The sequence below is a fragment of the Bubalus kerabau genome, chromosome 2 (genome assembly GCF_029407905.1).
Source record: "Bubalus kerabau isolate K-KA32 ecotype Philippines breed swamp buffalo chromosome 2, PCC_UOA_SB_1v2, whole genome shotgun sequence".
NCBI lineage: Eukaryota > Metazoa > Chordata > Mammalia > Artiodactyla > Bovidae > Bubalus > Bubalus kerabau.
In genome coordinates, this window is record NC_073625.1 from 33,171,429 (window position 1) to 33,186,239 (window position 14,811).

The 14,811-nt window shown below is 43.0% G+C and overlaps 1 long non-coding RNA gene across 1 annotated transcript; it reads left to right on the forward strand.

The window, feature by feature from the left end:
- The first annotated feature begins 3,976 nt into the window (after positions 1-3,976).
- On the forward strand, positions 3,977-7,160 carry LOC129643207 (uncharacterized). The gene is made up of 3 exons (XR_008710149.1): positions 3,977-5,379; positions 5,996-6,094; positions 6,472-7,160. It is a non-coding gene; the product is annotated as an uncharacterized LOC129643207 (long non-coding RNA).
- The last annotated feature ends 7,651 nt before the right edge of the window (positions 7,161-14,811 follow it).

Consider the following 14,811-nt stretch of genomic DNA (forward strand, 5'->3'; position numbering starts at 1 on the left):
TCACCCACATTTTGGGCTATTTCTAATCTAAATGAGTCTGGACTCAGGCACCTGATACATTATATAGGAACCAGAGGGCAAATTAACACCGTGATGGAGGAATAAAATGTACTTCACTATTTATTATTTATGTTTGGTTGTTTCCTATGAAAACACTTTTAAGTGCAATAGATAAGCAGGCTCATAGACTCTGCAGCAGAAATATGTCCTGGTTTCAAATGTAGGTGGAAGTCTAGGAGCCTGTGTGATAAAGGGTTTAGCCAAAAAGTCAAGTTTAGATGTGTGTAAGCATTGAGCTTTTCCTATAAAGAAATAAACTTTTGTATTGAAATACAAGGGAGGAAACTATGGCTGACCACCAGACAGTACAAAGGTCTGCGTCATAATAAATTCATGAATGCACACTTTATGTTATAAAGATACATCAATTCCACGCCTTCCTCCCCTCTTGCGTGCCATTTGCTTCTTAAGAAAACCAAAAGGCATCGGTTTCCGCTGCTGGCACTTCTCAACTACTGCACAGACTTCCTCTAGGGGACACAGAGGTAATAATACAGTCCTTAGCCTTAGGGGAACGTGGGAGTTTCTTCTCCAAGAGAAACATTAGGCAAACAGAGGACAACAATACAGAATAGTGGCTACAGTAGAAACGGTGGGGAGAGAGTGACTCGGGCTGACCGCTTAAAGGAGCAAAGTGTAGGTAGGGGAGTAAAAATTGCCACCCGCAAAGGTCTCTCTGCCATGTGGGTTATTTCCAACTGAAAACAGTCAAGGCCCCAAAGACTTGGAAGAATCTTCAATTTTCCCCCAGCTGCCTATGGAGATGGCATGGCAACCCACTCCAGTATTCTTGCCTGTAATATCCCACGGACAGAGGAGCCTGGCGGGCTACAGTCCTTGGGGTCGCAGAGAGTTGGAACAACTGAAGTGACTTAGCACGCACACACACACGCCGACTGCCTAAAGAACGTAGACAGAGGACCTGTTCAGAAAGGAAGTCATCACTATGGATCACTCGATACCTGTAGGAACAGGGTGTGTGAACATGTAGGAATCCCTCAAAGTCTGTTAAAATTTTTCTCTGGGTCTCACTGTTTCTGCCCGGCCCAGCAAACACATGTTTACCAAACATTTGCTTTTCCTTCTCTGTGTCCACTGTCTTCCTCGCCTTCAAAGTCCCAAACCTCTACCCTCAATGTCCTTTGTCTTTAGCTGAGGGTGGTTTTTAAGGTGAGAGTTTATGCCATTTTGGTGATTTACTCAGTTTTCCTAGGTCTCACCTACACACACATAAACTTCCTTTTGATTTTTCTCCTGTAATCTGTCTCCTGTGAGTTTAATTCTTTGTCTGGACAGAAGCACCTAGAAGGAAGGATGAAAATGTCTTCCTCCCCAACAGAACCCAGCAGGGGCCACCATGTACCAAAAGGAGTTTTCGTGGCTGGGACATTGGCTTCAGAGGATGACTGTGAGCCATATATCATCAGGACTTTATAGGGCTGGGCTGCACGGCGAGTGCTCTGTCCTGAAGCCAATGGAGAATCCACTTAACGGCTGTGAACGAGGCGGGCCCCTTGGTACCCAGAGCAGACTCCCAGAGGCAGCAGGTCACTGCTCAGCCAGGTCTAGGCAATAACGGACTTTAGGCCAATTTTGTCTCTGCCGCATCCTAGTCTTGCTTGTCACTCCTCTCCGTGGCTGGATGCCACCCCCTCATGTTCTGACCAATAGGCTGCCCAAAATCCTCCACTTCAGAACCCCTTGACTCCCCCTTGCCCACAGCATTTGACTCCCCGCAAATGGCTTGTACTCACTCATTACCCCTCATCCCAGAATGAAAGCAAAAATAATGCCTTTGTTGAGGAGACAGTCTCCTGCGATGGGGCAGTCCTATGGCACCAACTCAACTTCAGTTATAACAGCAACAACTATCTTGATCAGTGTAATCAAGAAACTTACACTTAACCATTACAAGTGGTTAATGGTTTTAAAGCATCACAATAATAGCCATGATGGGAGGTGTTTTGGAATCCCCACATCCTAGACAATAAAGATATGAAGAAGTGGCCCATATGAGAGTCAGGCATGCTGGTCTCTGAGGTCTTAGCACCCTCCCTGGCCCCGGAAGGGCTGTGGTCACTGTACAGACTGGGAGCTACTGTGAATGCATTCCCTCACACCTGCTCTTCACCCTCTCATCTGAGATACTTTTTAAGGGGTTAAGGAGCTCTTTAAAAACAGAAATTCTCTCCCCTCACTTCCAGACTATTATATGTATCTTACTCTGAGTTATTCAGTCAGATTTTTTTTTATTTTTTGCATTCTGAAGCTATTTATACATACATTTACTTATTTATGTACTTGCTTCTTTAAATGTTAGTTTATTGATTAGTCATTTGAATACTCAATGAGTATTTAAAAAATAACATTTTTCAAGTAATTGTAATTTATCTATCTAAGGCAATGGCAACCCACTCCAGTACTCTTGCCTGGAAAATCCCATGGACAGAGGAGCCTCGTAGGCTGCAGTCCATGGGGTTGCGAAGAGTCGGACACAACTGACGGACTTCACTTTCACTTTTCACTTTCATGCATTAGAGAAAGAAATGGCAACCCACTCCAGTGTTCTTGCCTGGAGAATCCCAGGGATGGGGGAGCATGGTGGGCTGCCGTCTATGGGGTCGCACAGAGTAGGACATGACTGAAGTGACTTAGTAGTAGTAGTAGACTTTACTTGTTTAGTAAAAGTTTATATATTTTGAAGTTACCATCACAAAATACTTTCAGTTCTCTGGAGAATTGGTGGGTGGATGAAGCAGAAAGTTGCACAAAGCTCTGGGGGCAGTATGGGACTCTCTCAAAGGCTTTTTCTCCTCCTGTTTGTACCTCAGATTATTTTTCCCACATGTTTAAAGGGTTTTAAGCCTTGACTTTGGCATAAAGTGGCCGTAAATATCATATCAATGTTTAAAAGGAGAGAAAATGTAATTTAAGATATTTTCAGCTGTGAAAGTTAACCACCAATAGACAGTGATGCCTCCGTGTCAGTATTTCCACTTCTTGTAATAAGCATTGTATACACTCCCACAGAAGACACTTATACCAACACTGGACTTGCATATGGAGGAGAGGGTGTTGAGCTCCTAAGAGTGAACTTGTCTGTTGATGTAGATAAAGCTTGGAAGGAGGAAAGCGAGCACTTAATTGGGGGGTATGCTGGCATCTGTTCTCTGGCATTTGGTTTTATTTTCCCACCTCACTCTGATGATCATCTACTCCAACGAAATAAATTATAGACTTACCAAAGTCCCCAGCCTTCCCACTACTCCTGATTTCAGGAGAAGGACTGGGCCTGAGAAGTCACATGTGCTGCTGAATGAACTACTTGATTGCACCCACTCTTTCCTAATTTGTGTCAACTTTGTCTAGAGATCGCTCACCCTTAGCCCCTCGGTAAATTCCTTCCCCCCTTCTCTGCACTGTTTTGACCGAAACTGACATCATTTCCACATGGACTGAGAGCAGGGCAGCTGCCAAGTTCCATTTCAGACCTTCTGATTTTGTATTGTGACCTTCGTAAGACTCTCCTGCTGGGTGACAACCACCAGCAAGAAGATCAGTCCTGTGGGTGAAATCTGTAAATGGCAGTGATACTGCCCTAAAATGAAACGCACAGGCTGTAAAGCAAGGTTTCTCTAAATGAGGGAAACATTTAGAGACAAGAAGGGAACAGAGTGGGAGGGAGGTCCAAAGCATTGTCGAGAGATCTAAGAATTACAAAACATGTTTTGTTTTGTTTTTAAACAGGAATGAAGCTTTAGCTCTAAAGGCTAAATTTCATAAACTTCAAACTCCATTCAAGAAAGCACTCATTTCAAATTTTCCATCCCACAGAACAAGTCAGACCCCTCCTCAGTAACTGTCTCAGTTAATTCAAGTGTATTCCACTCACTGTGCGACTTCATTGCCTGATCTTGACCTCTATAAAACAGAAGGTTGTCAAGAGCTAGGATTTCTTTAGATCACAAAAATCACCTTTCAGTTTACCCCCTCACTCAAGAGTATGTGAAAGTTCTGTGTTCCATGCAAAATTTCTTCTCTCCCCTGTTTTTGGGTGGACAGTTTAATTAACAATTATTATTATTGCTTTTATTACCTTTGAAACAAATGTAACATTCTTCCATGGCAGGAAATTGCTACTCAAAGAAGGGCAAGTGTCAGGGGGAGGTTAGAGTCCCTGTAGATGCTGTTCAATTTTTGTTCTCATTTCTCCCTTCCTGACTTCTTTTGTAACCCTGGCCAAAAGAAGTGAAATAATCCCAACCACCACTCTCTATGTCCGAAGTGCTTTCGGAGTCACTGAAAAGAGTTGATTAGTGGCAGTAATGAGAGTGCCAGACAAATTTGACCTTCCCGGCATCAATGGGACAGATGACACGAAAATAGACCAAACTGCATGCAACATGGGGAAAGTGGGGCAAGATAAGGGATTGGGCCATCCTTGGTGTTTTCAGCTTTCTCCCGTGGGACACTTAGCGGTTTAAAATAATTCGCAATGTCACCCTTCATCCTCGGATGGATGTATCAGCATTTTTTTTTTCCCCATAAGTGGACGCACAGATGAAGCCTTCTGCACAATTAGCAAAACCGGTCACATCATGAACATCGCAGCAAACAATGAAAAAGCTCGAGAATTCCTCCCTTGCCCCGGCATCCTCCCACCAGCCAGCCTCAAAATACTGCTTGTAAGGCATAACACCCACTTCAATCATGTCAGCTGCTAATCATTAATTGCTTCAGAAAAAGACAATATTTTACCCATCCTCTTTGGAGTTCGAGTGTGAATGGGGAAGCGAAAGAGAGGGAAAGTGAGTGAAACATGAAAAGCTTGATTTGTTAGGACCCCTGCTGTCTGAAAGGAGATCAAAGCTCAGAGGGAGGCTGTAAAACAGCAGAACGCCCAGGACTGAAACATGGCCCGTGGCAGCTGCTCCGGGCGCAGACTCGCAACCCAGGTGTGCCCCGACTCCACTCTGCCAGCTGAATCCTGGGAGCGGGCTACTGCGCTGTTCCTTCATTATTTCAGAGGCAGTCACGGAGGAGATGCCGGCTCCATCCATCACAATGCACAAATTCGCAGCGCGCGGATTCAGCACAGGCCTAATTAAAGCTTTTCCTTTCATTTGTGGAGATAATTAGACTTTCATCTCACCAGGAAGCTTCAGAAAGATCTATTTCTTTCTTCAATAAAAGCTACATCAAACAAAAGCAGATTTTAATCGCCTTTTCTTTGGGGCATGAGTCAATAATGAAAGATGTCAGGGGTAACAAAAAATTGTGTGCAGAGGAAAAAAAAAGGGAGAGGAGGAAAAAAAATGCGTAAGCAATGTTCTTTAATTAACATCATGTTTGCAAACACCATTAATTTCTCTCATTAAAATGATTTTTATCTGCAACTGATTGTTGATAAAACAATCGATTTGAGCATCTCATCTGTTTCACCGCTATGCAAGAACCCCATCTGCTGTGCTGTAAGCAGTAATCATGCAGGCTGTAAAGCAACATGTGAGAACAATAAAAAAATGCGCGCGCGTGTGCGTGCGTGTGTGTGTGTGTGTGTGTGTGTGTGTGAGGGATTTGTGAGGCTGACTGCAGGGCAAGCACCACCTTTCCACAGGACATGTATAAAAAATGACTCGTGTTGGGCTATAGGACAACACGTCACAAAGATCAGAAGTGCATAAATAAAAACACAAATTAATATGTGCAGGCAGAAAAGACTCCATCTGTGTTTAGGAATAATTCTGTAAACAGATTCTGAAAAGGAAGGCAGGGAATTTTGATGCATTTAATAGTGTGCCATTGGCTGCTGTGATGTAATTGTAGATGACACACGTGAGCTTCTCTACTCTTGATAGCTGTCTCAGTTTTGCAAAAGGAAAATGCTCACCTGGACCACTTCTTGACTTTAGCTTGTTCTCTCCCCAAACTTTAGAGATGTGAGAAAAAATACTTCTGTGGGACCTAGATGAGCCAGCATGTGGAACCAAGGTTGGAGGCAGAGGATTCAAGAGCGAGTCTATCTTGGAAGAAGGTAAGGCTGGACCAGAAGCCACTCAATCAGGAGTGGGGACCAAAGTGTGTTTGTTCACAAAGAGAAAGAATGTGCGTAGATCACCTAGAAAAGCAGAACTCAGCCTTTTGGAAGGGAACTTCAAGGTGATCGGGTCCAAGTTCTCACCTGCTTCTACACCATCAAATGGTTCCCGTTGCTACTTCTGAAATACCTATAACTGTGACCATGCCTATGGAATGCTGACGCATACACCCACTTACAATTGTTCTAAGAATTAGAAACTTCATTCCTTTAGTAGATTAAAGACTACCTTTCTCTTCATTCTAATCTGTGGTGAGAAGTGTGAATTGCAGAGTCCCAGTCTGAGATAAGAACCTTCCTGTCTGGTCTTTCAGTCCTGAAAGCAAGTCTGTGCTGCCATGCTGCTGCTGCTGCTAAGTCAAATCAGTCGTGTCCGACTCTCTGCGACCCCATAGAAGGCAGCCCACTAGGCTCCACCATCCCTGAGATTCTCCAGGCAAGAACAATGGAGTGGGCTGAATTCTCCATGCTGAACACCTACTTCCTGCAGGCAGTCTTCAGATAATAATATTTTCCCCAGCTTTTTCAAGACCCCAGTCTTTTTCATTGATGCATCCCAGGGTGTCAATTTCCCAACTAAGATACAGAAATTAAGAGACAGAAATGAACTGTAATTCACATAGTTCACATGTGGGCAGGGCTTCCCTGTGTATGTTATCAAGTAATAACAAAATGTCAAAGATTGAAAATGGACTATTATAGGAAATAAGAATAATTTTGTGATAAATCCAAACAGTTTTGTACACAGAAGTTCCTAACCATTTATGGCATGCTGAGAACTCAAAGTTAGCAGGAGAAATATGACCCTCCATGGATCCTGCCATTAATTTAAAACTGTTGTTGTTAGCTCATCACTTATTGGGTTGGCCAAAATGTTGGTTCAGGTTTTCCATAACATCTTATGGAGAAAGCTGATCAAATTTTTTATCCTATTCAGTACATATTTGTCTTTAAGACTGTAAATTTTCTGCTGATGATAAAATCTTGTCTTATATTATCAACCCAAGTCATTAAAAAGGAAAAAAAAAATCTTTATCAATCCATCAACAATTCAGTTCTCAAGACTGGAAATAATTGGTTGACTTATTAAAGAAGTGCTTAACAACCAATAGAAAATGTGATTTTAATATCTTATACATACAAGCAGAGAAATGATGTTCTCTACTTGTTAGGTTTAGTATATGAGAGTGTAATTTTGGCTGATAATATCTGATTTTTTTCAGCAAAATATAGAAATGTACTAAAATCAACTTGAGAAAGTTAGAAGAGTTTCCTAAGTAAATGCCTGGTACTTTGCAAAACACTTTGTCATTGGGTCGTTAAACTTAGAAAGCTCAAGCCTCTGGTTCCCCCAATTTTCTGACTAAAAGAAAAGCATACACCTTTCCCATATAACCGATCCTACTAGAAGTCACTGAAGATTCACTAGAAATAAATACAAAGACATTATCATTATTCATTGATCAGATCATAATGGTGTGGCATATCGCTACAAAATGTACTTAAGTTTTTTTCAAGGTTTAACAGTGAAAAATAAGCAGATTTTTTTTTTGAAAGAAAAGAAAGAAAGAGAGGGAGGATGAAAGGGAGGAAAGATGGGTATCAACAGTTTGAGTAAATATTAAGCTCAATCCTTGCACACTGTAGGCACTCCAAATGGTACTATTTATTTGCTGTTGGGTGCCAAACTTGCAACTACAAAAGAAAAAAAAAAACAACCTCTTCAATTATCTATTCAGGATGTACTGCCACACCTGCTGCCTGCTAATGCTACCAGCATTTTAACAATTTTTTCCTGTTCGAAGAGCAAGCAGCGCCATTTCCAAAGAGAGTGCTGTCCATTAGCGCACGGATGAGGAGGGCTCAGAAGTGGTGCTGGCGGTCCCCAGAGGCTGGGCGCCTCACCGCACACCTGATAGTGAGCAGAGCAAATTGGTGTCTCGAGGTCATTTCAGAAAATCAGATTACGTGCATGACAACACAAGGCACCGCTGCTATGCCATCTGCCCAGCCCACACCTGGCGCAGTTAACCCCAAATGCTTTCTCTGGAGTCAAATCAGTGTGTTGTCTTGAGCCAGTGTTTCAGGCTCTGTCAGACAAAGATCAATTGCATGTCGTTGCTTGGGCTGGCAGGGCTAAATAAACACATTTATGATGTTATTAGGGATTAATAGGATTTAGCAAAATATACAACTATTTGTGACTTTCATACTTGGGGATTATCTTGATTTCTTAACTCCAGGAGACAGAGGTCCCAAATATACACAGACTATCCCCTATTTAAGGCTGGGTCGAGGTCCTAACATGTTCAGTGGGTTGTTTGGAATTTAAAGTGTAGAAAAGGTGGCTTTGTTCCTAGTCTCTCCCCCATAAGCTTATTTATTCCATTGGCTGAACTCTACAGCTACTAGAATTATCCTGAATTCTGGGTCTTGAGAATGGGGGGCAGGGGTCACATGGTCATGTAGTAGGAGTGGACGAACAGGATGAAGATAAGGAAGAAGTGAAGGAGAGGAAAGGAGAAAGAAGAGGGTGGGAGAAAATGCAGGAGAAGGAAGAAAGGGGAATCAAGCCTGAACACGAACATGACGGGACTTCCTACCCTCTACAGCTGGGAGCTGATGGCGGCCATGAGGCTCATCTGAAACTTGGGTGCCTCCAAGTCAAGGGCTTGCTTTCATTCAGAATGGCTGCCTGGGTTTCACTGGACTTGACACTGAAGGCCACAAGGTCACATGGTGAAAACGCCTAGTTAACAAGTTCCGTCCTTGCTCGAGTGCAGCTCAAGAGTGAAGCAGGTAAGTAAGCTAAAGCGTGCTGAAGGCGCAGTGCTGGAGTGGAGCCTGCCTTGTCACTAAAGCCGCGGATTAAACAGCAGGATGAGTGGGAAAGCTGCTGGCACTTTAGGAAGAAGAGGAAATACACAGTGTACTGCTCCGTTTGAGAACATTTTCAGCCAAGGAAGGGTTGGTTTCTAAGGAGCCCGACAGCTATTTTTCAGGCAGGGGCTGTGAGGCAAATGCTACCCTCAGAATGGAATGGGTGGAAAGATTCAGATGCTAAAATAGCAGCTGAGAACTGGTAGGAAGGACATTTCTGTCCCCACTGGGATAAACAGATCATCTGGGGGTCATGGATTCTGAGTGGACAAAGTTCGAGATGAAACAAGATAACAGGGGTCCCATCAGATGCCCTCTGTCTTCAGCTGGAGGGAAGCCCACTTTGCCTTTGGGCCAGAAGAATTTGTTAAAAAAAAAAAAAAAGAAAAGAAAACAGGTTGATTATCTGCCTCTCACTAGATTGGCTTTAAAGACAGTACCTGATCCCTTTCATCTTGGCAGAAAATTCTTTTTATTTTTTTATTTTATTTTATTTATTTTTTTAAATTTTATTTTATTTTTAGACTTTACATAACTGTATTAGTTTTGCCAAATATCAAAATGAATCCGCCACAGGTATACATGTGTTCCCCATCCCGAATCCCCCCTCCCTCCTCCCTCCCCATTCCACCCCTCTGGGTCGTCCCAGTGCGCCAGCCCCAAGCATCCAGTATCGTGCATTGAACCTGGACTTCTTTCTGAGGGTAATTTGAGTCCTTTCCTTTTGCTGTCTGCAGATAAAAATGGAGAGAAGCAGGAAGAAAATGTATACCTGTAAAATATATTTATTATACAAATGATCATGTTTCATCTTGGTATTAGAGTCCCCAAAGTGCCCTCACATTTTAAAGAAGTCACTGGAGGTCAGAGAAGGGAAGCTGTAAGCTGTCACAGCCCACAAGTGGTCCAGACCCAGAGGTGGCCTCAGACCTCATTCCACAAATGTAATACACGCTCACTACTGATTATAGCGGACGTCAAGAAGACACTCCTCACGCTGCTTTGTTAAGATCAGTGGCGCTGGGGGTCTGTTCCCTAATGATGCCCCCTCTGTCAGGGCAGCACGCCTGAAATGTTACCCCTGACTCCACCCTGGAGGAATTTCTGAAAGAACTGAGCTTTCTTGAACCTGAATCCCAACCCATTCTTAAGGTAGAGTCAGGCGTACAGCAATCAATGAAACCCAGTCTCCGCCACCAAACCAAGCTGGGCTCATCCTGGCCATTGGCCCACAAACTAGGACACAGTTGTGGGGAATCCCCACAACTTCTGGTCCAGTGTTCCCAGAGTCCTTGGGGAGCTAAACATCTATTCCCTTTAGTTGCCTAACTTTCTTGACTTTTTTTTTTTTTTCCTCTTTTATTCCAGAATCTCCCATACTAGGAAAGGGGCCCAGCTTGACCGTGACCCATACAGCTTTCTGTCTGGTCCCTGGACCTAGATGACAAAATTTAGCTTTTTAAATTATTATTATACTTTATTGTTTAGAGCAGTTTCAGGACTGTCATAAACTAAGCACAAAGTCTAGAAGGGTCTCCTATACCATTTCCCACACACATAGCCTCTCCCCATCCACATCCCACACCACTGCAGTCTATTACAATCGATGAACCAACATTGACACATTGTTGTCAACCGGAGTCCATAGGGTTTACTTCCTCTTATATATTCAATGAGTTTTGACAAATGTATCCTGACATGTATCAACCATTCTAGTATCAAATAGAATAGTTTCACTCCCTAAAAATCCCCTGTGTTCCACCTACTAAATGAGAAAAGAAAAAATCAAGCAACCCAATAAAAAAAAAAAACAAGGACAGAAGACCTATATTGACATTTATCCAATACAGATGACCAAAAACGTATGAAAGATGCTCAGCATCATTAAGTGTGAAAGAAATACAAATAGAAACTACCATGAGGTATTACTTCACACCAGTCAGAATAGACACATCAAAAAATCTACAAACAATAGACACTGGAGAGGGTGTGCAGAAAAGGAACCCTTCTTGTACTGTTAGTGGAAAAGTAAATTGATATAGTCACTATGGAGAAAATTATGGAGGTCCTCTAAGAAACTAAAAATAGAACTATCATGCTAAGTCGCTGCAGTCGTGTCCGACTCTGTGTGACCCCATAGACGGCAGCCCTATCATATGACCTAGCAATCCCACTCCTCGGCATATACCCAGAGAAAACCATAATTCAAAAAGACACGTGCACCCTAATGTTCACTGTGAGTGAGTGTGTGTATATATATACACTATTGATAGTATGTATAAAACCGATCACTAATGAGAACCTGCTGCACAGCACAGGGAACTCTACTCAGTGCTCTGCGGTAACGTAAATGGGAAGGGAATCCAAAAGAGAAAAGATAGATATGTGTATGTTGTGGCTGATTCATTTTGCTGTCCAGTAGAAACTAATAAACAAAGTATTGCTCAAGATTCTCCAAGCGAGGCTTCAACAGTACGTGAATCAAGAACTTCCAGATGTTTAAGCTGGATTTAGAAAAGGCAGAGGAACCAGAGGTCAAAATATCAACATCTATTGGACCGTAGAAAAGGCAAGAGAAATCTAGAGAAACATCTATTTCTGTTTGATTAACTACACTAAAGCCTTTCACTGTGTGGATCACAACAAAGTGTGGAAAATTCTTAAAGATATGGGAATAATAGACCACCTTACCTGCCTCCTGAGAAACCTGTATGCAGGTCAAGAAGCAACAGTTAGAACTGGACATGGAACAACAGACTGGTTCAAAATTGGGGAAAGAGTACATCAAGGCTGTATATTGTCACCCTGCTTATTTAACTTATATGCAGAGTACATCATGCAAAATGCTGGGCTGGATGAAGTACAAGCTGGAATCAAGATTACTGGGAGAAACATCAATAACCTCAGATATGCAGATGACACCATTCTTATGGCAGAAGGCAAAGGAATTAAAGAGCCTTGATGAAAATGAAAGAGGAGAGTCAAAAACACTGGCTTAAAACTCAATATTCAAAAAACAAAGATCATGGCATCCAGTGCCATCACTTCATGGCAAATAGATGAGAAAACAATGGAAATAATGACAGACTTTATTTTTGTGGGCTCCAAAATCACTGCATATGGTGACTGCAACCATGAAATTAAAAGACGCTTGCTCCTTGGAAGAAAAGCTATGACCAACCTAGTCAGCATATTAAAAAACAGAGCCATTACTTTGCCAACAAAGTCTGTCTAGTCAAAGCTATGGTTTTCCCAGTAGTCATGTATGGATGTGTGAGTTGGACTATAAAGAGGTTGAGCATTGAAAAATTGATGCTTTTGAACTGTGGTGTTGGAGAAGGCTCTTGAGAGGCCCTTGGACATCAAGGAGATCAAACCAGCCAATCCTAAAGGAAATCAATCCTGAATATTCATTGGAAGGACTGATGCTAAAGTTCCAATACTTTGGCCACCTTATGTGAAGAGCCGTCTTGTTATAAAAGACCCTGATGCTGGGAAAGACTGAAGGCAGGAGAAGGGGATGACAGAGGATGAGATGGTTGGATGGCATCACCAACTCAATGGAGGTGAGTTTCAGCAAGCTCCCAGAGATGGTGAAGGATAGGGGACTCTGGCATGCTGCAGTCCATGGGGTCATGAAGAGTAGGATACGACTGAGCAACTGAACAACAAGAAACTAGCACATTGTAAAGTAACTATACTCCAATAAAAATAATTTAAAGAAAAAGCTTAGTCCCCCAGAATATCAATACTGTTGCCCCCAACTCTGAGACTCAGCTGGCCCTGAGACCCTGCCTGCTACACCCCACTGTCTTGAATTCCACTTAATGTTCTGAGCTTGAAACAGATGCAGGTCTATTACTCTGGATGCCTGCAATCATTCAGGACTGGTCCTGCAGCTGAACCTACAGCTCATATTGGTTTCTTTCTCTTCTGACTTATTTGGGCTTCCCAGCTGGCACCTAGTGGTAAAGAATCCACCTGCCAATACAGGAGATGGAAAGAGAGGTGGGTTTGATCCCTGGGTCAGGAAGATCCCCTGGAGGAGGGCATAGCAACCCACTCCAATATTCTTGCCTGGAGAATCCTAAGGACAGAGGAGCCTAGCGGGTTACAGTCCACAGGGTCCTAAAACAACTGAGTGTGGCATCTGTGTCTTCAGATCCCCAGCGCAGACCTGCAGTGACAGAGTTCAGCATCACAGGCTCAATTTATTTTAATGTTGAGTTGACTGGATTGTCTGATCAATTCATTAAACTGCTGTTTTCCCCTTGGAATTCACAGTTTTCAGGGAAATAGTTTGAGGTACTCATGGTCATGAGTTGTCCCATGCATAGACAGGGTAATTAATACCTGTACCATCACTGAGAGAACATTGTAGGGCTTGGAGCCGCAGCAAGAAAATTGACTTCAAAGGATTGGGACATCTCCCAGATCTTGGCTGCCTCTGTGTCCCAAAGCCATCGCTGAGGGAGGTCTGACAGAGCTGCTTTCTCTTACCACCCGCCACTACCAGCAAGGCCCAGTGAAAGTGAAGTCGCTCAGTCGTGTCCGACTCTTTGTGACCTCATGGACACCAGGCTCCTCTGTCCATGGGATTTTCTAGGCAAGAGTACTGGAGTGGGTTGCCATTTCCGTCTCCAGGGAACTTCCTGGCCCAGGGATTGAACCCAGGTCTCCCACATTGTAGACAGACGCTTTACCGTCTGAGCCACCAGGGAAGTCTAGACATGGTGCCAAATCTTTAAGTCCCCACTTGCAGCCAAGTCCCTAAGTCATTCTCCACTGTTCTCATTTCTTTCCTTTGATTGGCCCAGAGAGGGCAGCTGGCGACTCTGTGAGGTGGGCCAGGAGCCAGGCAGGGGCAGGTAGACAGTCAGGTCACTGGCTGGGAAGCGCCCCCAGTAACAAATGCCAAGAAATGAGGGGTCACTGAGAGGTGGGGTAGAGATTCCTCATGTCCGGACTGTCCTGCCAGCCCTGCATGTTTAGGTCTGTCTCTGAAAATAAATCTTGCGATGACTGAAGAAGGGTCAGGTCCTGCCAGGGTTGTATGAGCTTAACAGAACAAACCAGCAGTCTCTGGAAGATTCCCAGAGCAAGTGAGTTCTAACCTTCTCTGAGAGAATAAAAAAATATTGCACTTCGGAGTAGAGTAGCTTTGACTATTCTACATAAAGGTAAATGCCTGTGAGGGCAAACAGAGGGTATATACCACAGATAAGATCTCTGTGCTTTCAAATTTGATGATACAAAGTAAACTGGCAAGGAAGACTATTTTATGTTTCCTGTCTATATAGACGTTTCGGTAATATACGATAAACATTTGATTTACAAAAGAGAAGCAACTGAAATTTACGGGGTATAAACATCTCAAGTGTATGAACATCTGATTGATGATACAGAGAGACCAACCTGTCCGGATTTGCAGTCTTTTCAACCATGGCCATGAACCACCTGGGAGTTTGGGAGTGTGACTGGGGAGTGTGTTTGTTTTTTAAGAGCTATCTGCCTCAGAGAATCTGCATAATTTTTTCCTATAAGGAGTGGATTTTGTTTCTTCAGAAGTTTCAGTGAAAAATGATCTCTTAAAAGAAACATAAGTCAAAATCACTAATCCCCAATACAGAAAGCATTTGGAAAGATGTGTTTAAGTAATAAGATGGGTCTGATTTTTTTTTTTTATACCACATCACTTCTGGCAATTCTTTTTTTCATATCTCTCCTGAAAAAATCTCCCATCTGAAAAAAGACTTATTCTGTATCCCAAGGAA